This window comes from Microtus pennsylvanicus, chromosome X, assembly GCF_037038515.1.
Source record: "Microtus pennsylvanicus isolate mMicPen1 chromosome X, mMicPen1.hap1, whole genome shotgun sequence".
Lineage (NCBI taxonomy): Eukaryota > Metazoa > Chordata > Mammalia > Rodentia > Cricetidae > Microtus > Microtus pennsylvanicus.
This window is the reverse complement of record NC_134601.1, coordinates 106,214,812-106,239,811: the sequence shown is the minus strand read 5'-3', so window position 1 is coordinate 106,239,811 and position 25,000 is coordinate 106,214,812. Positions and strand designations below refer to the sequence as shown.

Genomic DNA, 25,000 nt, shown 5'->3' with positions numbered 1-25,000 from the left:
ATTTTCTAGGAACTGCCACACTAATTTCCAAAGTGGATGCACAAGTTTGCATTCCCACCAGCAATGGATGAGTGTTCCCCTTGCTCCACAACCTCTCCAGCATAAGCTATCATTAGTGATTTTGATCTTAGCCATTCTGACAGGTGTAAGATGGTATCTCAAGGTAGTTTTGATTTGCATTTGCCTGATAGCTAAGAATGAAGAATATATCCTTAATTATCTTTTGGCCATTTGAAATTCTTCTGATGAGAATTCTCTGTTTAGTTCAGTACACCACTTTTTAATTGGGTTATTTAGAATTTTAATGTCTAATTTCTTGAGTTCTTTATATATTTTAGAGATTAGTCCTTTGTCTGATGTGGGGTTGGTGAAGATATTTTTCCCATTCAGTAGGCTGCCTTTTTGTCTTTTTGACAGTGTCCTTTGCTTTACAGAAGATTCTCAGTTTCAAAAGGTCCCATTTATTTGTTGATGTTCTTATTGTCTGTGCTATTGATGTTATATTTAGGAAGTAGTCTCATGTGTCCATGCATTGAAGGTCACTTCCCACTTTCTCGTCTATCAGGTTCAGTGTGGTCAGATTTATATGGACCCCCCCTTAAAAATCTCCAATAAGATTTGATGGCACGGATGATCCAATGTGTTAGAGTACCCTGCTGCAGTTTCCTCTGAATTCTACATCTAGAATGGCTTCAAGACTACTGCCTAAGATGATCTAGCCTCATAGAATACTGCAGTCAGGACTTTAACCAAAATTCTAAATTTTCTTTTTGAGCCCCAAATTATCAGCATCCCCAATCAGCAGGAAGTAGCCTAGAAAAAAGGCCCATATTCACAATAAATGGATTATGGTTATTTGTTTTTGTTTAGTGTGTTAGTTACAAATCGTTATAGATAATGGTAAGGAAAATAGCTAAACAAAGGAGATTAGATTGAAAGATCTAATTTTGAAAATAAGGGTAAAATGCTGTGGGATAATGTTCTTATACACTATAAAGATTTCTCACTCATACTGGTTTAATAAAACACTGATTGGCCAGTAGCCTGGCATGAAATATAGGTGGGTGACCAGACTAGGAGAATTCTGGGAAATGAAAAGGCAGGGAATCAGTCACCAGCCAGATAAAGAGGATGCAAGATGAGAATGCTTCACTGAATAAGGTACCAGGCCACGTGTCTAAACATACCCTAGAATTATGGGTTAATTTAACTTGTAAGATCTAGTTAATAATAAATCTGAACTAATAGGCCAAAGAGTTTATAATTAATAAAGCCTCTGTATGTTTATTTGGGACTGAAAGGCTGTGGTTCAGGTAGGAAAAAAAAACTTCCATCTACAGCCCTGTGGGTGGACAAGGAGTGGTTGGTGATGATAACCTGAGGGATCAGGTTGGAATGTAGACGGAAGACAAGCATACTCAAAGAAATGATTGCACGGGGGCATTTTTTGGTCAGGGAGAAACCTGGTGAATGCAAGGAAAACTCACTGTAATCTACAAAGGTAACAACAAGTAAGACTCCTAGCAACAGTAAAGGCATATTCTAAACTGGCCATCTCCAGTGTCCAAGCAAATCCTGCAGTGGAGGGACTGGGATACCAACTCAACCATATAACTTTTGACCTATCATCTGTCCTTCCCATGGGATGTGTTGGGATAAAGGTAACACAGAGAATGTGGGAGTGGTAAACCAATGACTGGTCCAGTCTGAGACCCATGCCATGAGATTGAGCCCACTTCTGACACTGGAATTCCAAGACACAGAGGTTAGATAATCCAGAGACCTAGGATAAAAACAAATATGTATAGAGGGGAAAATGTCAACATAGCAATTTTTAATGATATTCTGTTAATACCCATAAATTTGGTGCCTAATCCAATTGTCATCAGAGAGACTGCACCCACTAACTGGTGAAAACAGATGCAGAGACCCACAGTCAAACATTAGGCTAAGCTCAGGGAATCCTGCTTAAGAGATGGAGGAAGGATTGTATGAATCAACGGGATTAAGGACATCACAAAAAAAACCCACAGAATCAACTAAGCTGGGCTCATAAGGGCTCAAAGAAATCGAACTGAAAAACAGGGAGCTTGCATGGGTATGACCTAGGCTCTCTACACATATGTGACAGTTGCATGGCTAGGTCTTGTAGTGAAACTCCTAACATTGGCAGCAGGGACTGTCTCTGATTCTATTACTGGCTTTTGGGACACTATTCTTCATACTGGGTTTTCTTGACCAGCCATAATACAAGGGAGGTGTTTATTCCTTCTTCAACTTGATATGCCATGTTTTGTTGAAATCCATGTGAGGCCTGCCCAGTTCTGAACAGAAATGGAGGAGGAGTACATGGAGCAGGGCAGAGGGGAGTTGGAAAGAAGGAATGGGAAGAGAAGAGAGAGAGGATACTACAATTGAGATGTAAAATAAATAAATAAATTTTAAAAACCTATCAGGCTGCTTGACTGATTTAAACTTCAATGATTGGTGGGTACTAGAATGTTGTAGTTATGTTTGGTTATCTTTATCCCTAAATAGGCTATAATTTTCCATCTGCATATATGCATGGAGGCCATAATAGAGTGTGGCACACCCTGGGACTAGAGTTATAGATGACTGTGAACTGTCATGTGGGTGTCGGTGTAATGGGCCTAGGAACTCTGTGGAAAGCAGCTAAAATTCTTAATTGTGAGCCTTCTGTCTAGCACCAACAAATAACAAAAATTTTTAAATAAATATGCAATGAATTACAAATAGCAATGTGCATAAGATTGTATTTTCATCTCATTCAAACTTGCAATTAAGTATTAAACATAAGTAAATTTATTAATATAGTACACATTAGAAATTTCATCTTTTCTTTTACCTAACCTCACATTCAATTTACTAGTTTTTGACCTAATATTTTTCAGTGTCACTAGTTTTCCTCAGTGTTGTCTGATATATATGGGAGAAAGTAGATAGGCTAATTAAAATATGAATATTTCCACTCTTGCTGGGCAACATGAGTTTTCTTTTACAAGTTCTTAGTGTCCTTGATAAAATAATTTAAAAAGTGACTCAGAAGTAAGCTCTGAGGCATTCTTATTACTATTTTAGACAAAAATGACAGACAAGTAGTAAATTCCAGTTGTTGTTGGCAAGAGAACAGAGAATAGAAAGAAAGTCCTGCCTTTTGAATTAGAGTATTGATGTGGGATTTCCCTCTCTATGCTTGAATACCATTAATGAATAAAGAAACTGCTTTGGACCTATAGCAAGGCAGAATTTAGGTAGGTGGGGAAGACAGAACTGAATGCTGGGAGAAAGAAGGGTGGAGTCAGAGAGATGCAATGGAGCTGCCACCAGAGTCAGACATGCCAAAACTTTGCCCGAAAGCCAAAGCCATGTGGCATATACAGATTCATAGAGATGGGTTAAATTTATATAAGAGTTAGCCAAATAAGACGCTAGAGCTAATGGACCAAGCAGCAATTTAATTAATACAGTTTCTGTGTGATTATTTCAGGTCTAAGCTGGCTGGGCAGCTGGGAACCAACAATCAGCCTCCCACTACAGAGTATGTGCAGTTTTATGTAAACATCATGCATCCTGGGGTTATTTTAGAAAAGGAAACCTCAAGTGAGGAAATGTCACCATCAGATTGACTTATGGGAAGCCTGTAGCACTTTTAGTTTTGATTGATGTTTGATGTGGAAGGGCCCAGCTCAGTGTGGGTACTGGCATCCCTGGACTGGTGGCCCTGGGATAAGAAGGTAAAGTGAGTAAGTCATGGGTAGCAATCCAATTAGCAGGATTCCGCCATGGATTCTGCATCAGCTCTTGCCTCTAGATTTGTTGTGAGGAGGCCACTTGGTTTCCAACCGCTTAGCCAAAAATAACCACACGGAAACTGTATTAATTAAATCATTGGCCCATTAAATTAACTAGGCCCATTAGCTCTAGTTTCTTATTGGCTAACTCTTATATATTAATTAAACCCATTTTTATTACCCAGACCAGCAGAGTCAGCAGCAGGAGCAGCCGCAGCCTGCACCCTCTCCTGCCCTCCCACCAGCCAGCCCTCCACCCACCCCAGGGTCTCTTTCCCCTTCCACCCCCTCCTCTGCCCGCCAGCAGTGGTGGGGGGGGTTGTCTTCCCGCTGGCCCCTATTGTTCCACCCCCTGCCTCCCGCCCTTCCCCTTCCCGCCTGCTCCCCTTTTCTCCTCAGTCAACTGGAGCCTCCAGTTTTGCCATTCACTTCCACTCGTGACCAAAGACTTCACCACTCAAAAGTTGAGCTCCCTATATCTGCTAGACATGAACACTGGTGTGATTGAAGGTGGATTAAATGTCACTCTTACTATCAGGCTACTTATGCATGGAAAGGAAGTTAGCAGTATCATCGGAAAGAAAGGAGAATCTGTTAAGAAGATGCATGAGGAGAGTGGTGCACGTATCAACATCTCAGAAGGGAATTGTCCTGAGAGAATTTTCACTTTGGCAGTGAAAATTTTCACTAATGCCATCTTCAAAGCGTTTGCTATGATCATTGATAAACTGGAAGAGGACATAAGCAGCTCTATGACCAATAGCACAGCTGCCAGCAGACCCCCAGTTACCTTACGGCTCATGGTCCCTGCTAGTCAGTGTGGCTCTTTCACTGGAAAAGGCGGTTGCAAGATCGAGGAAATAGATTACAGGGGCTCAGGTCCAGGTGGCAGGGGATATGCTCCCCAGCTCAATTGAGCGGGCAATCCTATTGTTGGCATTCCGCAATCCATCATTGAGTGTGTCAAACAGATCTGCGTGGTCATGTTGGAGTCCCCCCGCCCCAAGGGCGTGACCATCCCTTACTGGCCCAAGCCCTCGAGTTCTCCAGTCATCTTTGCAGGTGGTCAGGAAAGGTACAGCACAGGCAGTGACAGTGCGAGCTTTCCCCACACCACCCCGTCCATGTGCCTCAACCCTGACCTGGAGGGAGCACCTCTAGAGGCCTATACCATTCAAGGACAGTATGCCATTCCACAGCCAGATTTGACCAAGCTGCACCAGTTGGCAATGCAACAGTCTCATTTTCCCATGACCCATGGCAATACCGGATTCAGTGGCATTGAATCCAGCTCTCCAGAGGGGAAAGGCTATTGGGGTTTGGATGCATCTGCTCAAATTACTTCTCATGAACTCACCATTCCAAATAATTTGATTGGCTACATAATTGGGCGTCAGGGCACCAAAATCAATGAGATCCGTCAGATGTCTGGGGCGCAGATCAAAATTGCAAACCCAGTGGAAGGATCTACTGATAGGCTGGTCACCATCACTGGGTCTGCTGCCAGCATCAGCCTGGCTCAGTATCTAATCAGTGTCAGGCTTTCCTCGGAGACAGGTGGCATGGGGAGCAGCTAGAACTGTACAGATTCACCCATAATCCCTTTCTGCTGTTCACCACCACCCATGATCCATCTGTGTAGTTTCTGAACAGTCAGCGATTCCAGGTTTTAAATAGTTTATAAATTTTCAGTTTCTACACACTTTATCATCCACTCATGATTTTTTAATTAAAAGCGTTTTAATCCTTTTTCTGTTCAGCAGTTACGCTGAGATATCCATATTGAGTTTTATAACCTTCTCCCCCCTTTTCCTTTTTTTGGGTTTTTTTTTTTTGGCTCATGAATGTTTGTTTGTCATGGAAATGTAAGAGTGTAATATTAATACATTTTAGTTTAGTTCTGTAATGTCAGGAATTTTTCAAAATAAATTAAAAGATGGACTGGAGCTTTGTGGTGAATAGGACCTGGCTGCCACAGTGACAAAAAACATTTTGATTAACCTGTGTATCCCCACGTGGCTGTGGCTTAAGGGCTAAAGTTCTGTCTGGCTCCAGTGGGGCTCCATGACTTCTCTCTGACACCGCCCTTCTTTCTCCCAGTATTTACTTTAGTTTTCCCCACTTAGCTCTGTTCCCCTATAGCTCTGATAAGGGCCCAAAGCATTTTTTTTATCAATGGTAATCACAGCATGCAGAGGGGGAATCCCACATCACAGATTCCTGCCCTGTTTGTGTCTTTCTGACTTCCATTAATTTAGGACTGTGTTATGGAGCGCCCCCGCCCCAGATGCTTTTTCTCAAGCCATTTTAATACTGTAACAGAAACCTTCAAAGGGTCTTAACAGGGTCCATGAATGCAGGAAATGGGAAATAAGAGAAATAAGGGTAAGCAAGTTGCTGGATGGGGAATCCAGTGTTTTCAAGGATATTATGAGAATGCTCAAAGTATCAAACAAGCAGACATAGATTTTGGCCATCATCTGAGGACTATAAAGAAGGGGAGGGACTAGGCTGTTTGAATTACAATTCAAAAGTGGGCCTGATAAGCAATAAGAATCTGTGAACAACTGCATAAATGGAAGGGCTTTGAGTGTGGAAGCACATTATCTCCCTAAGGGGATGATTACTCTTACTAGTCTTTTCACATTTCATGGGGTAAATTGGATTTTTTGAAGGGTGGTTCCCATAGCCAGGAAATTGTAAAGGTCAGTAGGATTCACTTTTAAGGAAGTGGACAAAAATATGTAATATTTAGGGTAGTTTTAAAATGTTATATATACATCCAGAGCCTGAAGTACATGACAAATTCTGCTCTCTTGTCAAGGAAGAAGTATCTTTTTCTATACCATCATCTCAAAACCCCTGATACATCTATCTTCCTCTTTTATGATATTTTAAATCTGTAAGTAATGATGTTGCTTCGCCTTTTGAAAATTGGTATCTACCAGGAAAAAGGAAGGTAATATCAGAATCTGATTATGAGTGGAGAAGTCCATCCTTAATGGCCTCCAAGCATACTGACATTTATAATAGCTGCCATTCATTACCACATTAATCATAGTAAATACATATCATTTGCATGCACATGTATTTTTCAATATTATGTGCAAAATCTCTGAAGTAAAAAGGAAACATTTTATAGGAAACTGAATAACTCGAGTTTAAGATAATACATTTAATGCAAGATGTTGAGAAAATTGGGCCGGCAGATGATAAAAGCAATTGCCTCATAACCCTATCTACCTAAATTTGATTCTCAGAATTCACAATGTAAGAAAAGAACAAAGTCATGAAAGTTGTTCTCTGACTTCTCTATATGCATGTTGTATCATGCATATACCTACATGCATACCCCACTCACAAATAGTGAATTAAAAATAAAATTGGGGAAATGACTGTTAACGTTACAAGCTTCCTTTTTAAAGTATCTATCTGTGGACTGAAGGTAGAGCTCATTTGATCAAGTTCTTATCCAACATTAAGTATGCTCTGAGGCAGATACCCGGAACTGGAAAAAACAAAGGACATAACAAAATGAAACAAAGACCTGGTTCTGAATAAGTTGGTAAAAGAAAGAGACCTGAGAAATAAGTTCTCTCTTCCTTCTCATTTTTCATTCAGGATCTAAAGGGCTGTTCTTAAGCTTTACAAATAGTGGTAAATTCTCTAAGAAAATAACAGTGAATAATGTAGCTCAGTCACTTAGAAATGTAGCTGTAGCAATGAAGGACTTCTTAAGGAGCAATTGGAAATAAATTCCACAAACAAAAACTTCAGGATATTGCAATTTTAAAAACACAGCAAATAAGAAATGCAGTAAGTTGTATATTGTGCAGCTCGGAAAAGAAAATAAACAAACTAGGACTTAGAGTCCAATTCTCTCAGTTGGTAAAATATAAGAATTGCTAAATTGAAGCACATGATGAATTATTTTCATGATTCTCAATGAGTGCAAACCAATTAGATAAAATCAATATTTGAAAGAGTTACACATGTCTCACAATATGTGTGAATGTAAAATAAAGATGCCTGATCAGTAATACAAATATGAAATACTCTCAAGAATTAAGGTCACATACATATTCTGTTCATTGTTGCTTTTGTTCTACTATATACTTAGCAAATAATTAGTCCTTGTTTCTTTTCTCCAGCTCAGCCATAATATGCATTGCATTTTAATCATCCCTAATAAATAGAAATTAGTCAACCATTTGTGGAACTATTCAAAAACCCTGAATGAATATAAGAAAACTATATATTGCAAACCTAAATGAGAAATTGTTTGTGTTTATAGAAGAAAAATAGATCAAACAAAAGATGGATGAATTTATAGATAAATTTAGTGCTTACATTTTAATTGCAAAGACATTTTAAAGCTGCATTGTAGAACAATACTAGCAATTAATATATGAGAATTTTCCTGTGATGAAAAATCTTTTCTTGGAAATGTGATTTCATTTCTAACATTTTTGTTTCTTTTAAAGGGAACTTTTCTTTTGGTATTAGAACTGTGAAACCATGAGGCAGTCTGGTTATTACAAAGAATAACATTAAACCAGACACCTACCTATAATGAACCTTCATATCAAATGCTATAAAGAAGGATTGGTGATGTCCTGGGAACCTGGCTAGGGTTCATCTACCTGACCAGTATTTAATTAGGCTTGCCTCAAATTTGGCTTTAAGTTGTGGTAGTCATCTTATTCTTGGCCAGTGGGAATAACAATTTCTGGGGGATCCCAACAAGATTCGGACCACCCACACTAATTCTAAAGCTGGACCTTCACTCTGAAACTCCAGGACTGATGTGCCACTTCAGGAATCATGTATAGGGACTGCTGGGGTAAACTGTCATGCTGAGAAATGCAATGAGCATTTATCTACAGAGGCCTCCTGAGAAATGGAAGGTGAGCTTGAAATAGTTCTGGAGTCCACTGCCAAGGAAAACAGAAAGATGCAAGCTCTTCTCCAGGCCACCTGGAGAGGAGAGGCACACAGCACACCAGAGCTCACAAAGATACTTGCCTCAATGGCATCACTCAGGGAGGCCTGCTAATGGGCTAAGATTTCAGCTGGGGTGACAGGGAACCTCCTGCTACCAATACATGCCAGTGTCTGGGGGAGTCTGTGTCATAGGCCTCCTTGTCTGTGGTATCTACTTATCCCAAGCTTGTGGATAGCTTCTTTCCCCATGCAAGCCAGTGTGACAAGGAAACCCGAGGAAGCCAATGGGTGTCATAGGAAAGAAAGGAATAAAAAATTCTAGGCATCCAATGTTTCTCCATGTTTCTTTTTGGTTTTAGTTTTTCCTTTATTCATTTCCTTTCTTTTTTTTTTAATTGTTAGGTATTGAGCCCAAGTGTCTGCACATGTGAGGCAAGCAGGCTGCTACTGAACAACATCCCATCACTTATTTTCTGAGACAGGGTCTCACTGTGCAGCCCAGGCAGGCTTTGAACTACCTTCAGTGCTGGGGTTGTAAGAGAGCCCCATCGCATGCCTCTCCACATTGCTCTTCGTGATATGCTGCATTTTTAGTGATATAACAGCCTCTGGTCACATTGGCCCTGAGGCTGGCTCTATGATGCTCATTGTCTTTTTGTTTGTCTCTTTGTTTGTTTGTCGTTTTTTTTCCTTTTTTAAAAATTCTTTTTAATGTGCTATACATTTTACTCACTCTCCTGTCTTCCTCATCTCTTCCCTTCTACCCTCTCCTGTGATACCCATGTTCCCAATTTACTCAGGAGATTTTGTATTTTTCTCCTTCCTATGTAGATCCATGTATGTCTCTTTTAGGGTTCTCTTTGTTTTCTAGGTTCTCTGGGGTTGTGGATTGTAGGCTGGTTTTTCGTTGCTTTATGACTAAATGCCACTTATGAATGAGTACATATTGCATTTGTCTTTCTGGGTCTTGGTTGCATCACTAATATGTGTTTTTCTAGATCCATCCATTTGCTTGCAAATTTCAAGATGGCTCAGGGGTTAAGAGTGCGGCTATTCTTCCAGAGGTCCTGAGTTCAATTCCTAACAACGACGTGATACCCATTGTATTAAGGCTCCTAGCTGAGCAGCTAAGAAAGGCCTGGAAAAAGTGGAGAGACTCTGTTATCCCTGTCAGCTGAGCTTTGGAGGGAGGCAACACACACAAAAAAGAGAAAGACTCAGTGGCAGTTAAAACTGTGTGACATCTTCCTAGGAGGTGACCTAGCAGATAACTTTGGTGTTTTGTCAAGACTGCTGGTCCTGAAATCGAAAACAGTAGAGGAAGTCTCATGCTGACAGTGGCTTGTAGGCAGGAACACAGCTATTGTCACGACCTTGAAAACAGATATTTTAACTCTATAAAATATTATTCCCCTCTATGCTGCTGCTTCATTGTACATTCCACACATTCAAATGGAGAGTAGCCAGGACCAATCATGACTTTGGAAGGCATACAGGTGGTGAAGTATCTGTCTGCTTCCCAGCTTCCTACTGAGTTATAGGAAACAGGTCAGAGGTTGTGCCCACAACACCCAGGTGGGCAAACAAGGCAGAGAAAACTAGAAAGCTGAGGGGTAGACAGTCAGTAGGACAGGAAAGGCCATGGGCACTTCAGGCAAGAGTTGGTATTCTTTGGCTCTGAAGGAGGGAACAGAGCTGAGGCAGAAGATCCTTGGGAGCAGAGGCATGCACTTGGGATTTGCAGGGCATTTTGTGGAAATTATTTGGAAGATGAGACTGAGGGGAACTGGCAAGTTCTTTGTCTACTTCATCCATATGACTTGCAATCTGAATAGGAAACCAAGCTGGTGTTTCTGGGTCCTGGTACACTACTGTTGAGATTAGTAGAAACTATACAAATACTAACTTTCACCAATACCAAATCTTTTATCAAACAAGGTTTTATGGGAATATATAGCAAAATTACTTACAAGGAACAAAAGACTTCAACAAACTCATGTCCTCCCATCAAGAGTCATAAAAATCCAGTTTGCTTGGCATCAAGAAACCTAGTAAGGAAATTGCCAGTAAGTTATTATCTGGTAAAGCACTTGGTTACCTCATATCCTTCCCACTCTGTTGTAGGAGGCTGCTTGTTTGTTCCCGGCTGCTCAACTGCAAAATAACCACGCAGAAACTGGATTAATTTAATCACTGCTTGGTCCATTAGCTCTAGCTTCTTTTTTTTTCTCTTTCCAAGCCAATGAGTTTTGATTAATTTTTTTGTTTGTTTATTTTTTTTAGTTGTTGAAAAAATTTTTCCGCCTCCTTTCCATTTCCCATTTCCCTTCCCCTCCTCCCACACATCACCCCCTCCCCCACTGGCCTCCCCCTCTCCCTACTCCTCCCCCTTTCCCCCACTCCATTCCCCCTCCCTCTCCAGACTGAAGAGCAGTCCAGATTCCCTGCCCTGCAGAAAGTCGAAGGTCCTCCCACTTCTATCCAGGTCCAGGAAGGTGAGCATTCAAACAGGCTAGGCTCCCACAAAGCCAGTTCATGTATTAGGATCAAACCCTAGTGCCATTGTCCTTGGGTTCTCATCAGCCCTCATTGTCTGCCATGTTCGGAGAGCCTGGTTTCATCCCATGCTCATTCAGTCCCATTCCAGCTGGCCTTGGTGAGCTCCAAATAGATCAGTTCCACTGTCACAGTGGGTAGGTGCACCCCTCGTGGTCCTGACTTCCTTGCTCATGTTCTCCCTCCTTTTGCTCCTCATTTGGATCTTAAGAGCTCAGTCCGGTGCTCCAATTTGGGTCTCTGTCTCTATCTCCATCTATCGCCAGATGAAGTTTCTATGGTGATATGCAAGATATTCATCAGTGTGGCTATAGGATAAGGCCAGCTCAGACACAATCTCCTCTGCTGCCCAAGGAACAAGCTGAGGACATCTCCTTTGACAGCTGGGAATCCCTTTAGAGTCAAGTCTCTTGCCAACCATAAAATGGCTCCCTTAATTAAGATATCTACTTCCCTGCTCCCATATCCACACTTCCTCCATCCCAACCATCCCATTCCCCCAAGCTCTTCCCAATCCTCCCCTATCTCTCCCCATTTCCCCTTACCCTTACCCCACCGCTACCCCCGTGCTCCCAACTTTTGCCTGGCAATCTTGTATACTTCCAATATCCAGGAGGATAACTATATGTTTTTCTTTGGGTTCACCTTCTTTTTAGCTTCCCTAGGATCACAAATTATAGGCTCAATGTCCTTTATTTATGGCTAGAATCTACTTATATGCTATGAGTGAGTACATACAAAATTCATCTTTTTGGGTCTGGGTTTTCTCACTCAGTAAAGTATTTTCTATTTCCATCCATTTGCATGCAAAATTCAAGATGTCATTGTTTTTTACCACTGTCTACTCACTTTCTTTTCTCCACATTCTAATGTCATTTTCATCTTATTTTAAGTCATTTTTACCTCCCCTGCCTTAGTGAATTACAAAGTAATAGGGAGAGAAATAACTTAATAACTTGTATGCTGTAGGACTTGTGGTCATACCAACTTTGTTTTATACAGCACATAATGTCTGATAATGCTGTATATCTTTTATTTCACTGAAAACCATACTGTTTCAAAACTCTGTTGGGCATGTTCTTACTACCACCCAACAAAACTTATATAACATTTATTTGATTTCTTAATGATTTTTTCCTATGTTTTGTCCATGTTCAGTATCAGTAATTCCAGCTCTGTAGACTTTTCTTCTTTCTGAAAATATGTTATCCTTGTTTTTTTTTCCCCTCATTCCTTATATGAGTATAGCAGATGATTCTACTTCTAAGAATTCGACATTATTAAAATCCATATGTTTTATAGTAATACTATAGAGATAATGCTTTATATTTGGGGGAAGCATGGACCTTCATTATTAAAGAAAACATCAAAGTAATGATGCTTTCTTTGCTTGTTTGTTTACTTGTTTTGAGGCAGAATCTCACATGGCCCAATTTCATCTTAAATGTTATATAGCCCAAAATAGCATGAACTATTGATCTCCCTACCTGAAAGTCTTAAGTATTAGGTTATAGTCACATAACAACACACATGATTCAGTGCCTTTTTCTTTAATGTACAAAAAGTATGATAATTTGTCTTCATAGCAACATGAACAATAAATAATCCTAACATATTTTATCATGTTTTTGTATCATAGAATTAGACTCAGCAACAAAGAGTAAGTATTTTGTGAGTTAGTATGTGACACATCAAAATAAGCCACATAATAATTTTCTCAAAAAAAGAAATAAGAAAAAAGTTATATACTCTGTGTTTTCAGTTATAGAATATTCTAAAAAATAATACAAGTTTAACTGTAGAATTGTAAAACAGACCACTAATTTCTAATAGAAAAATAAATTTAGTTTTAAAAGAGAGGGGAAGGCTTACAAATTGATATAAAAATCATATAATGCAATTATTTTTATTTAAATTGATCTATGGCTGCTTGACAATAGGCATATAACAGAAATTCTGAAATTTTATGCTTCAACTGTATACCTGACATATACACCATGTCTCAGAAATTATTATATAAATCACTGTATGCTTCAGAGATTATACCCACAATTCCTAGAAAATCATTGCTGAACAAGAAAATGAGAGTAATTAGAACTATCATTTACTAATGGAGGCACTGCACAAATAGGATGTGTGAGTAGAATACACAATCATGAATTCTTCCCAGCACTGGTATGGGTATGTGAAAAACAGTTAATTAAGAATCATTAGTGAATCATTCATGTTTACTTAGAGGTACTTTATGTAACATCTATCTATCTATCTATCTATCTATCTATCTATCTATCTATCTATCTGCCTACATACCTACCTGTCTGTACATATACTTACCTACTTGCTGGTCTCCCTTCATTGATATCCTGTCTTCATATTTCTTTTTTTTTAAATCTTTTTTATTGAGAAAATGAGAAAAAAGAAAACAAGTTTCCACCTCCTCCCAGCCTCCCATTTCCCTCCCCCTCCTCCCACCCTTCTCCCCCTCCTCCCACCCTTCTCCCCCTCCTCCCACCCTTCTCCCCCTCCTCCCACCCTTCTCCCCCTCCTCCCACCCTTCTCCCCCTCCTCCCACCCTTCTCCCCCTCCTCCCACCCTTCTCCCCCTCCCCCCACTCCTTTCCCCCTCCCTCTCCAGTCCAAAGAGCAGTCAGGGTCTGTCTTCATATTTCTAAGATTCAGTTCACTATATTGCACTTTTCTTTTGCTTTCTTTGGTTTTCTGAGACAGGGTTTCTCTGTGCGCCAGTTCTGGCTATTCTGGAACTCACTTGGTAGATGAGATTGTCCTTGTACTCACAGAGATCCACCTGTCTCTATCTCCTGAGTGCTGGGATTAAAGGCACGTAGAACCACAGCACACAATATACAATATTTCAATGATATTACATGTAATTGTGATCATCTGAATACAGTGTACTATGATAGGGATTTACTATTACTCCATGTAAACATATGAACTTTCAACTTTCAAAGTCAAAGATGGGTCTATTTACCTAACCAAATTTATTAGGCTGTATTTTATTTCTCACATAGTAAGTGAACCTTTCAAGCAAGCTATTAGATTGTTTTAAATCCAAAAATATATATCTGAATAAGGTAATTTATAATAAAACTTTATATTTAAGGTTCTGATATAAATATTTCACATGAAACAAGTCATGTGACATCACATTTATCTAATTGTAAGTGGTCTCTCACAAAATGCACTATATTTAATTGACATATGCATATATAAACCTATGCATACACATATGAAGAGTTAATTTCAATATGAGTGCAAATGTGCATATTGATAGTTGGCAATTCAAACACAAAGTCTTTACTACAAATACCATAGGTGGATTTATCAGCTGCTGGATTGTTATTCCTTTAAGTAATTTGAATTTGTTACTTAAAGCATCTTCCATCTGTCCTATATTCCTAAGGAAGTCTACTTTTCTACTTCATTACAGAGAATTATAAGTAAGAACTATAATAGTTTAATGTGGATCTTGTGCCAAACATGGGTATGCAGTAATATCTTTCTTTCATTCGACAGAGTATAAGCCCTTGTCAAATTTATACTTTTGTTAAGTTTCTAAAATGTCTTTTATGATTCTTATAATGCTAGTGCACTTATGGTTTTAAGCTATTAAATATATTTTCTAAAATAATTTACAGGTAACTTTATTTCTAAAATATATAAGTTTTCATTAAATGGTGATAAGATACATTCTGCTTTTGCTAGATATTTGTCTGGAGGCAAACATGGATCTGTCAGGCAAAAATAATCTCTTGCAAAAGTCAAAAATACAGTATTTATTGAACTATCAACATAAATACATTTCTATCTAGCTAATCCTCAAATTTTTCAAAATATTATGTATCTTAATTTGACAATCAGAGAGCTTGAAGAGGTATAAGGTCTTACAGGGATGACTGAAGCTGTCATAAAACATGATTTACCTTAGAGTGCAGAGAAGATGCTGATAGACAACATAGCTTTCATTACCAATTGAATAGACATACTTGATTCTGAGACACAGGAGAGTGACAATGGCTCAGGAACTCAGATTCAAGCTGTTTAAAATATCATGATCTATAGTAGAAGTGGTTACATAAAGTTTTTATTGTCATAGAGCAAAATAAAATTCTAAGTCAATACACTTATCAAAAAAGGAGTAGAAAAGTTAAGAACACATGCAACACCACAAATAGCAACAGGACACCAGTAAAACCGAAAGACCTTACAACGGCAAGACACGAACAACCAAATATAGATGAAGCAGAAGAAAATGACCTAAAAAATAACTTCAGGAGAATGTTTGAAACTCTTAAAGAAGAAATGAGAAATTCTCTCAAAGAAATGGAGGAAAAGACAAACTAAAAATTGGAAGACATCAGCAAATCCATTGAAGAATACCAAGAAAAAGCAATCAAACATATGAAAGAAACTATTCAAGACTTGAAAACTGAATTAGAGACAATAAAGAAAACACAAGTGGAGGGAAATACAGAAACAGAAAGCTTGATAAAACAATGAGGAACCACAAATGCAAGCATGGACAACAGAATACAAGAGATGGAAGAGAGAATCTCAAGCGCTGGATTCAATAGAGGAAATAGTCAAAGAAAACATTAAATCTAACAAAAGCTAAACCCAAAATATCCAAAAAATATGGGACATCATAACAAGGCCAAACCTAAGAATAATAAGTATAGAAGAAGAAGAAGAAGCTCAACTCAAAAGTACAGAAAATAACTGTTTGGGCGCTGGGACCAAGTCGCAAGTGCAACTGGGCACGCAGGAGTACCTTGGATTCAATAGCTGGCCTGCAGCAAGCAAAGTAGGCTTTTTGTTAGTGAGCTACCTGGCCAGCAAGGAGATCTGAACTCGGTACCAGAAGATACATCAATGGGGTGAGTGAATTCCGGACCCATGGCAGCAGCCTGGGAGACGGATCACAGACATTCCTCATCCCCCTATACTTCCTAGTCTTCCTCCAGGGGCTATTATCCCTGGCTACTGCCTCTCTCTTCCTACACAACCCAGATTGCATCCAGAAAACCCCTCACTTCTGCCTCTCTACTTTGGGCCCAGAACATCCCCCAGATCAGCCTGTTTGGGCGCGGAGACCGAGTCGTGAGTGCAACCGGGCACGCGAAAGTCCCTTTGTTTCAATAGCTGGCCTGCAGCAAGCAAGGTAGGCATATTGTTGCAAGCTACCTGGCCAGCAAGGAGATCTGATCAGATCATCAGATCCATCAGTAGGCAAGAAGAGCTGACCCTGTAAAAGAAGATCCATAGGAGAGCATTCAGAGGAAGAGATGGGCAGGAACCAATGCAAGAATTCCTCCAACAATCTGAAAAACAACATAAAATCACCAGAACCCAGCGAGCTTACAATAGGAGGACTTGAACACCTTAATCAAGGAGAAGTAGAAAAAAATTGACTTTATGAAAATGATAGAAGCCATTAAACAGGAGGTGAAAAACTCCCTTAAATAAATTGATGAAAAGAATAACAAAAAGTTTGAAGAATTGAGTAAATACATAAATGATATCCTAGGAAACCAAGGAAGAACAATCAAGCAGATAATGGAAACAGTTCAAGACCTGAAAACTGAAATGGAGGCAAGGAAGAAAACACAAACCAAGGACTGGCTGGATATGGAAAATCTAGGTAAATGAATAGAGACTATAGAAACAAGTATAATGAACAGAATACAAGAGATAGAAGAAAGAATCTCAGATGCTGAAGATACCATAGAAAAAATAAATGCACTGATCAAAGAAAACAGCAAATCCAACAAATTCTCATCACAAAACATTCAGGAAATATGGGACACAATAAAAAGACCAAACTTAAGAATAATAGGGGTAGAAGAAGGAGAAGAAGTACAGCTCAACGGTCCAGAAAATATATTTAATAAATTTATAGAAGAAACTTTCCCAATCTAAAGAAAGATATGCCTATGAAGGTTCAAGAAACATACAGAACACCGAATCTACTGGATAAAAAAATCCCCTCGCCATACAATAATAAAAACACAAAACATACAGTATAAAGAAAGAATATTAAGAACTGCAAAGGAAAAAGGTAAAGTAACTTATAAAGGTAAACCTATCAGACTTACACCTGACTTCTCTATGGAAACCATGAAAGCCAGAAGGTCCTGGATAGAGGTACTCCAGAAACTAAGAGACCATGGATGCAAGCCCAGACTACTATACCCAGCCAAGCTTTCCTTCACTATAAATGGAGAAAACTAAATTTTCCAGGATAAAAACAAATTTAAACAATATGTAGCCACAAATCCAGCCTTACAGAAAGTAATAGAAGGAAAATAAAAAAACAAGGATCCAACAATGCCCACAATAAATCAGACATCTAGTGACCCTTCACCAGCACAACTCAAAGAAGGGAAACATATAAACTCAACTATCATAAAAAATGACCAGAGTTAACAACCACTAGTAATTAATATCACTTAATGTCAATGGACTCAACTCACCTATATAAAGGCACAGGCTAAGAGATTGGATACGAAAACAGGATCCAACATTCTGCTGCTTATAAGAAACACACCTCAACCACAAAGGCAGACATCTACTCAGAGTAAAGGTCTGGGAAAAAGTTTATCATACAAAAGGACCTAAGAAACAAGCAGGTGTGGCCATACTAATTTCTAACAAAGTTGACTTAAAACTAAAATCAATCAGAAGAGATGGAGAGGGAGATTTTATACTCATAACAGGAACAGTCCATCAGGATGAAGTCTCAATCCTGAATATCTATGCCCCTAAAATAAAAGAACCCACTTATGTAAAAGAAACATTACTAAAACTCAAGGCTGTCATCAAACCACACACACACACTAAACGTAGGAGACTTCAACACTCCTTTCTCACCAATAGACAGGTCAATGAGACAGAAACCTAACAGAGAAATAAGAGGATTAATGGAGGTAATGAATCAAATGGACTTAACAGAAATATACAGAGCATTCCACTCAAATAGAAAAGAATATACCTTCTTCTCTGCAGCTCATGGAACCTTCTTGAAAATTGACCACATACTCGGTAACAAAGCAAACTTCCACAGTTACAAAAAATATTAGTAACCACCTGTACCTTATACCAAAGTTAAACCAGGACCAGGTGAACAATCTAAATAGACCTGTTAGTTGCAAAGAATTAGAAGCTGTTATAAAAAACCATCCTACCAAATAAAAGCCCAGGACCAGATTGTTTCAATGGGGAATTCTACCAGAACTGAAAGAAAAAACCATATGATCGTTTCATTAGATGCTGAAAAGCATTTGACAAAATTCAACATCCCTTTATGATAAAGGTCTTGGAGAGATTAGGGATACAAGAATCATACCTAAATATAATAAAAGCTATTTACAGCAAGCCAACAACTAACATCAAACTAAACGGAGAGAAACTCAAAGCCATCCCACTAAACTCAGGAACACGACAAGGATGTCCACTCTCTCCATACCTCTTCAATATAGTGCTTGAAGTTCTAGCAATAGCAATAAGACAACATAAGGGGATCAAGGAGATTCGAATTGGAAAGGAAGAAGTTAAACTTTCATATTTGCAGATGATATGACAGTGTACATAACCGACCCCAAAAACTTCACCAAAGAACTCCTACAGCTGATAAACACCTTTAGTATTGTGGCAGGATACAAGATCAACTCCAAAAAATCAGTTGCCCTCCTATACACAAAGGATATGGAAGCAGAGAGGGAAATCAGAGAAGCGTCACCTTTCACAAGAGCCACAAAAAGCATAAAATATCTTGGGGTAACCCTAACCAAGGAAGTGAAGGATCTATTTGACAAGAACATTAACTCTTTGAAGAAAGAAATTGAAGAGGATACCAGAAAATGGAAGGATCTCCCTTGCTCTTGGATTGGGAGGTTCAACATAGTAAAAATGGCAATTCTACCAAAGGCAATTTATAGATTCAGTGCAATCCCCATCAATGTCCCTACAAAATTCTTCACAGATCTTAAGAGGACAATAATCAACTTTATATGGAAAAACAAAAAACCCAGGATAGCCAAAACAATCCTATACAATAAAGGAACTTCTGGAGGCATTACCATCCCTGACTTCAAACTCTATTACAGAGCTACAGTGTTGAAGACAGCTTGGTATTGGCATAAAAACAGAGAAGTCGACCAATGGAATCTTATAGAGGACCCAGATTTTAATCCTCAATCCTACGAACACCTGATTTTTGATAAAGGAGCTAAAAGCATACAAGGGAAGAAAGAAAGCATCTTCAACAAATGGTGCTGGCACAACTGGATATCAACCTGTAGAAGGATGAAAATAGATCCATATCCATCACCATGCACAAAACTCAAGTCCAAATGGGTTAAAGACCTCAATATCAATCTGAACACACTGAACCTGATAGAAGAGAAATGGGAAGTACTCTACAACATATGGGCACAGGAGATCGCTTCTTATGTATAACCCCAGCAGCACAGACATTAAGGGCATCATTGAATAAGTGGGACCTACTGAAACTGAGAAGCTTCTGTAAAGCAAAGGACACTGTCACTAAGACAAAAAGGCAATCTACTGACTGGGAGAAGATCTTCACCAACCCCACAACAGACAAGATCTGATCTCCAAAATATATAAAGAATTCAAGAAACTATCCTTTAAAATGCTAATTAACCCAATTAAAAATGGAGCACTGATGTGAACAGGGAATTCTCAGCAGAATAAGTTCAAATGGACAAAAGATATGATTGCCGGGCAAAAATTGGGAACTTGGGGGTGGGGTGGGATGATAGTAAGGGAAAAGGGGAAGATTAATGTGTGAAGGGGAGGATGGGGAGAGCATAGGGGAATGGGATGGTTGGGATAAAGGAAGGGTGGATATTGGAGCAGGGAAATATATATCTTAATTAAGGAAGCCATCTTAGGGTTGGCAGGAGACTTGACTCTAGATGGACTCCCAGTTGTCCAGGGAGATATCCCCAGCTAGTTCCTTGGGCAGCTGAGGATAGGGAACCTGAAATGGCCCTATCCTATAACCATACTGATGAATATCTTGCATATCACCATAGAAACTTCATCTTGCGATGGATGGAGATAGAGACAGAGACCCACTTTGCAACACCAGACTGAGCTCCCAAGTCCCAGATGAGGAGCAGAAGGAGGGAGAACATGAGCAAGGAAGTCAGGACCACGAGGGATGCACCCACCCACTGAGACAGATGGCTGATCTATTGGGAGCTCATCAAGGCCAGTTGGACTTGGAATGAAAAAGCATGGGATAAAACTCGACTCTCTGAACATGGCATACAATGAGGTCTGATGAGAAGCCAAGGACAATGGCACTGGGTTTTGATCCTACTGCATGGACTAGTTGTGTGGGAGCCTAGCCTGTTTGGGTGCTCACTTTCCTAGACCTGGATGCTAGGTGGAGGACCTTGGACTTCCCACAGGGCAGGGAACTGTGACTGCTCTTTGAACTGGAGAGGGAGGTGGAGAAGAGAATGGGGAGGGAGAGAGAAGAGAGGAGTGGGGTGAGAGGAAGGGAAATGGGAGGCGGAGAGGAGGATGAATTATATATATATATATATATATATGTGTGTGTGTGTGTGTGTGTGTGTGTGTGTGTGTGTGTGTGTACAGAAAGTATATTTAACAAAATCATAGAAGAAAACTTTCCAACCTAAAGAAAGATATGCCAATGAAGACACAAGAAGCTTACAGAACACCAAATAGACTGAATTAAAAAAGTCCCCTTGCTATATAATAATCCAAACATTAAGCATACAGAGTAAAGAAAGAATATTAAGAGCTATAAAGGAAAAAGGCCAAGTAACATGTAAAGGCAGACCTATCAGGATTACACCTACTTTTCATTGGAGACAATGAAAGCCAGAAGGTCATGATCAAGCGTTATGCAGACATTAAAAGACCGCAGATGCCAGCCCAGACTGCTATACCCAGAAAAACTTTCAAAAACCATAGAAGGATAAAACAAGATATTCCACTACAAAGGCAAATTTAACCAATACCTAGCCACAAACCTAGCCCTACTCAAAATACTAGAAGGAAAACTCCAACCCAAGGAAGTTGGCTACATCCACAGAAACATAGACAATTCATGGTCTCATAGCACCAAATCCCAAAGAAGGGAAAAACACACAAATTAACATCACTAACAATGAAAACTAAATTAACAGGAGATAGCAATTACTGGTCATTAATATCCCTTAATATAAATGGACTCACCTATAAAAAGGCACAGGCTAACAAATTGGATACAAAAACAGAATCCATCCTTCTTCTGCATACAAGAAAAACACCACCACCTCAAGACAGACATCATCTCAGAGTAAAGGGTTAAGAAAAAATATTTCAATCAAATGGTCCTAAGAAACAAGCAGCTGTAGCTATCCTAATATCTTTAAAAATAGACTTCAAACTAATATCAATCAAAAGAGACAAAGAAGGACATTTCATATTAGTCACAGAAAAAATACATCAAGAGGAAATCTCAATATTGAACATCTATGCCCCAAATACAAGGGCACCCTCATATGTAAAAGAAACAGTTCTAAAGCTTAAACCATACATTAAACCCCACACCCTAATAGTGGGAGATTTCAACACCCCACTCCCACAACTGGACAGGTCATTCAAACAAAAATTGAACAGAGTAATAAGGGAACTAACAGATGCTATGCATTCAATGGACTTAGCAGACAACTATAGAATATTCCATCCAAACAAAAAAGAATATACCTTGTTCTCAGAACCTCATGGAACCTTCTCAAAAATTAACCAAATACTCAGTAACAAAACAAACCTCAACAAATACAAAAAAATGGAATAACCCAATGTATCTTATCAGATCACCATGGTATAAAACTAGAAGTCAACAGCAATACTAATTCCAGAAAGCCCACAAACACATGGAAATAAAACAATGCTCACCTAAATCATTAATGGGTCAAGAAAGAAATAAAGAGAGAAATTAAAGACTTTCTAAAATTCAATGAAAATGACCACAAAACATACCCAAATTTATGGGACGTAAAGAAAGCAGTGTTAAGATAAAAGTTCATAGCACTAAATGCCTACATAAAGAAGCTGGGAAAATCCCACACTAGTGAAGTAACAAAACATTTGAAGAGTCTGGGGTCCCGGGGAGGAAGGCCCTGCACCTCTGCCTAGGCATGGCCACCCCTGCCGGAGCGGACTCTGGCCTTGAGTCCTCCTTTTAGTTCCTCCTAAGCCCGCTGGAGCTCTGCCTGGGGCCGAAGTTGGCTCTTTGTGCCGGGCCAAAGCCGGCTGACTGCGAGTCCCATGGAATCAGCCTGGCCTGGGAGCCAGGATGGCCACCCACAAAGCCTTGCTGATGTGCCTAGGATTGCCTGTGTTCTTCCCTGGGGCCTGGGCCCAGAACCATGCCCCACCTGGCTGCGGCCCGGACCTGGACCCACTCTACTACAACCTTTCTGACCGCTCTGGGGCCTGCGGCATTGTCTTGGAGGTGGTGGCTGGCACTGGCGTCATCACAGTTGTGCTCACGATCATCCTGGTGGCCAGCCTTCCCTTTGTGCAGGACACGAGGAAGCAGAGCCTCCTGGGGACCCAGGTGTTCTTGCTGCTGGGCACCCTGGGCCTCTTTTGCCTTGTGTTTGCCTGCATGGCAAAGCCTGATTTCTCCACCTGTGCCTCTTGACGCGTCCTCTTGGGGTCCTGTTTGCCATCTGCTTCTCCTGCCTGGTCGCCCATGTCTTTGCCCTTAACTTCCTAGCCCGGAAGAACCGTGGACCCCGGGGCTGGGTGATCTTCACTGTCGCCCTGCTTCTCACCCTCGTGAAGGTCATCATCAACACCGAGTGACTGATCATCACACTGGTATGGGGAGGTGGCCAGGTTGGCCCTCTGGGCAATGGCAGTGCCGACTGGACCGTGACCTCGCCCTGTGCCATCGCCAATATGGACTTCGTCATGGTGCTCATCTACGTCATGCTGCTGCTGCTGGCGGCCTTCCTAGGAGCCTGGCCGGCCTTGTGCGGCCGCTTTAAGCGCTGGTGGAAGCATGGAGTCTTTGCGCTTCTCACCACAGCCCTCTCCATTGCCATCAAGGTCGTGTGGATCGTCATGTACACCTACAGCAATAAACAGCACCACAGCCCCGCCTGGGATGACCCCACGCTGGCCACCGCCCTTGCTGCCAATGCCTGGACTTTCTTCCTCTTCTATGTCATCCCTGAGGTCTCCCAGGTGACCAAACCCAGCCCTGAGCAGAGCTACCAGTGCGACATGTACCCTACCCGAGGCGTGGGCTACAAGACCATCCTGAAAGAGCAGACGGGCCAGAGCATGTTTGTGGAGAACAAGGCATTTTCCATGGATGAGCCACCCTCAGCAAAGAGACCCGTGTCTCCTTACAGTGGCTACAATGGGCAGCTGCTGACCAGTGTGTACCAGCCCACCGAGATGGCCCTAATGCACAAAGGCCCGACCGAAGGTGCTTATGACGTCATCCTCCCACGGGCCACCGCCAACAGCCAGGTGATGGGCAGTGCCAACTCAACCCTGCGAGCTGAAGACATGTACATGGTTCAGAGCCACCAGGTGGCCACGCCACCAAAAGACGGCAAGATCTCTCAGGATCAGTCCCCAAAAAACAAAACGAGATGGTAGATGCCCTCTTCCTTGGACCACACCTCATCCGGACACCCTCATTGCTCTGCATCCAGCTGAGCAGGGCCCAGCAGTTTCCCCACCTTTGTCCTTGGAGCTGGGAGGGACCAGAGGCCAGCAATCTGAAACTTTGGACTGAGTGGGGACCTTGGGATAGGCTTGAAGCATGTGATTGGTGCTCATAGGGTCACCCACCCTCTTGCCCATTCCCAGCCTCCTGGTCCCCAAGAGACTGCAGCTACAGGGAGCTAACTGTTGACTCATGTCTCCTGCCTTAACACATCCCCCAAGTCATAGAGTCTGTGCCCCCATGTGGTTCTCCAGATGGTTGTTGTCCTGCTGTGAACGTCAGGTGCACAATGCCACTGTTTTGACACTGGACCCTCTTGGCCATGTTGGTAACCCCTCAGATATCACACAATGGATATCATATGCAAACCACACAGACCTTATCCCTTGCCCTACTCTGGACCTTCCGCCATCTTCTAGAATGGAAGAGTACGCCAGCTAGGGGCAGAGCCCAGGTTGGGCAGGCTGTTTCTCATGACCTGAGGGTTTCAGGTCCCAGCACCTTTGTGCCTGGCCTGAGTCTACCTTACCTTCAGTGAGCTGTGTCCCCTTACCAGGGCAGGATCGTTCATTCTCCCTCCCCACTGACCATCCACACTGGGAATGGGAATCTCAACACTTATTCCAACGGGGGAAGATTACTCGTGGTCCAGCACTTCCGCACAGAGAACCCCACTTAAGAGTCGAAGAGCTGGTGGGCCACAATGGTGCTTAGAGCGCTGCGCTATGGATGTACCTCAGTTAAACCCCGGGCCACATCTCCCCGGTCTGCTTTCGGCTTCTATGCCAGCTCCCAGGATGGCTCCTAGGACAGGTGCTGAGGTGGGATTATCTGGATCTCTTAGGTTCTAGAGGTACCTGCTGGGGCTACTTGGACATATGTGCTTGGGGTCTGGGAGTTCCTTTAGGAGACAGTGGGTGGGAGCCATGGCTGCA

The 25,000-nt window shown here is 41.0% G+C and overlaps 2 pseudogenes; both read left to right on the top strand.

Annotated features, from left to right (window-relative positions):
• Nucleotides 1–4,257: 4,257 nt before the first annotated feature.
• LOC142841243 (poly(rC)-binding protein 2 pseudogene) lies at nucleotides 4,258–5,610 on the top strand (annotated as a pseudogene).
• A 17,063-nt stretch (nucleotides 5,611–22,673) lies between these two features.
• LOC142840869 (G-protein coupled receptor family C group 5 member C-like) lies at nucleotides 22,674–24,143 on the top strand (annotated as a pseudogene).
• Nucleotides 24,144–25,000: the final 857 nt, after the last annotated feature.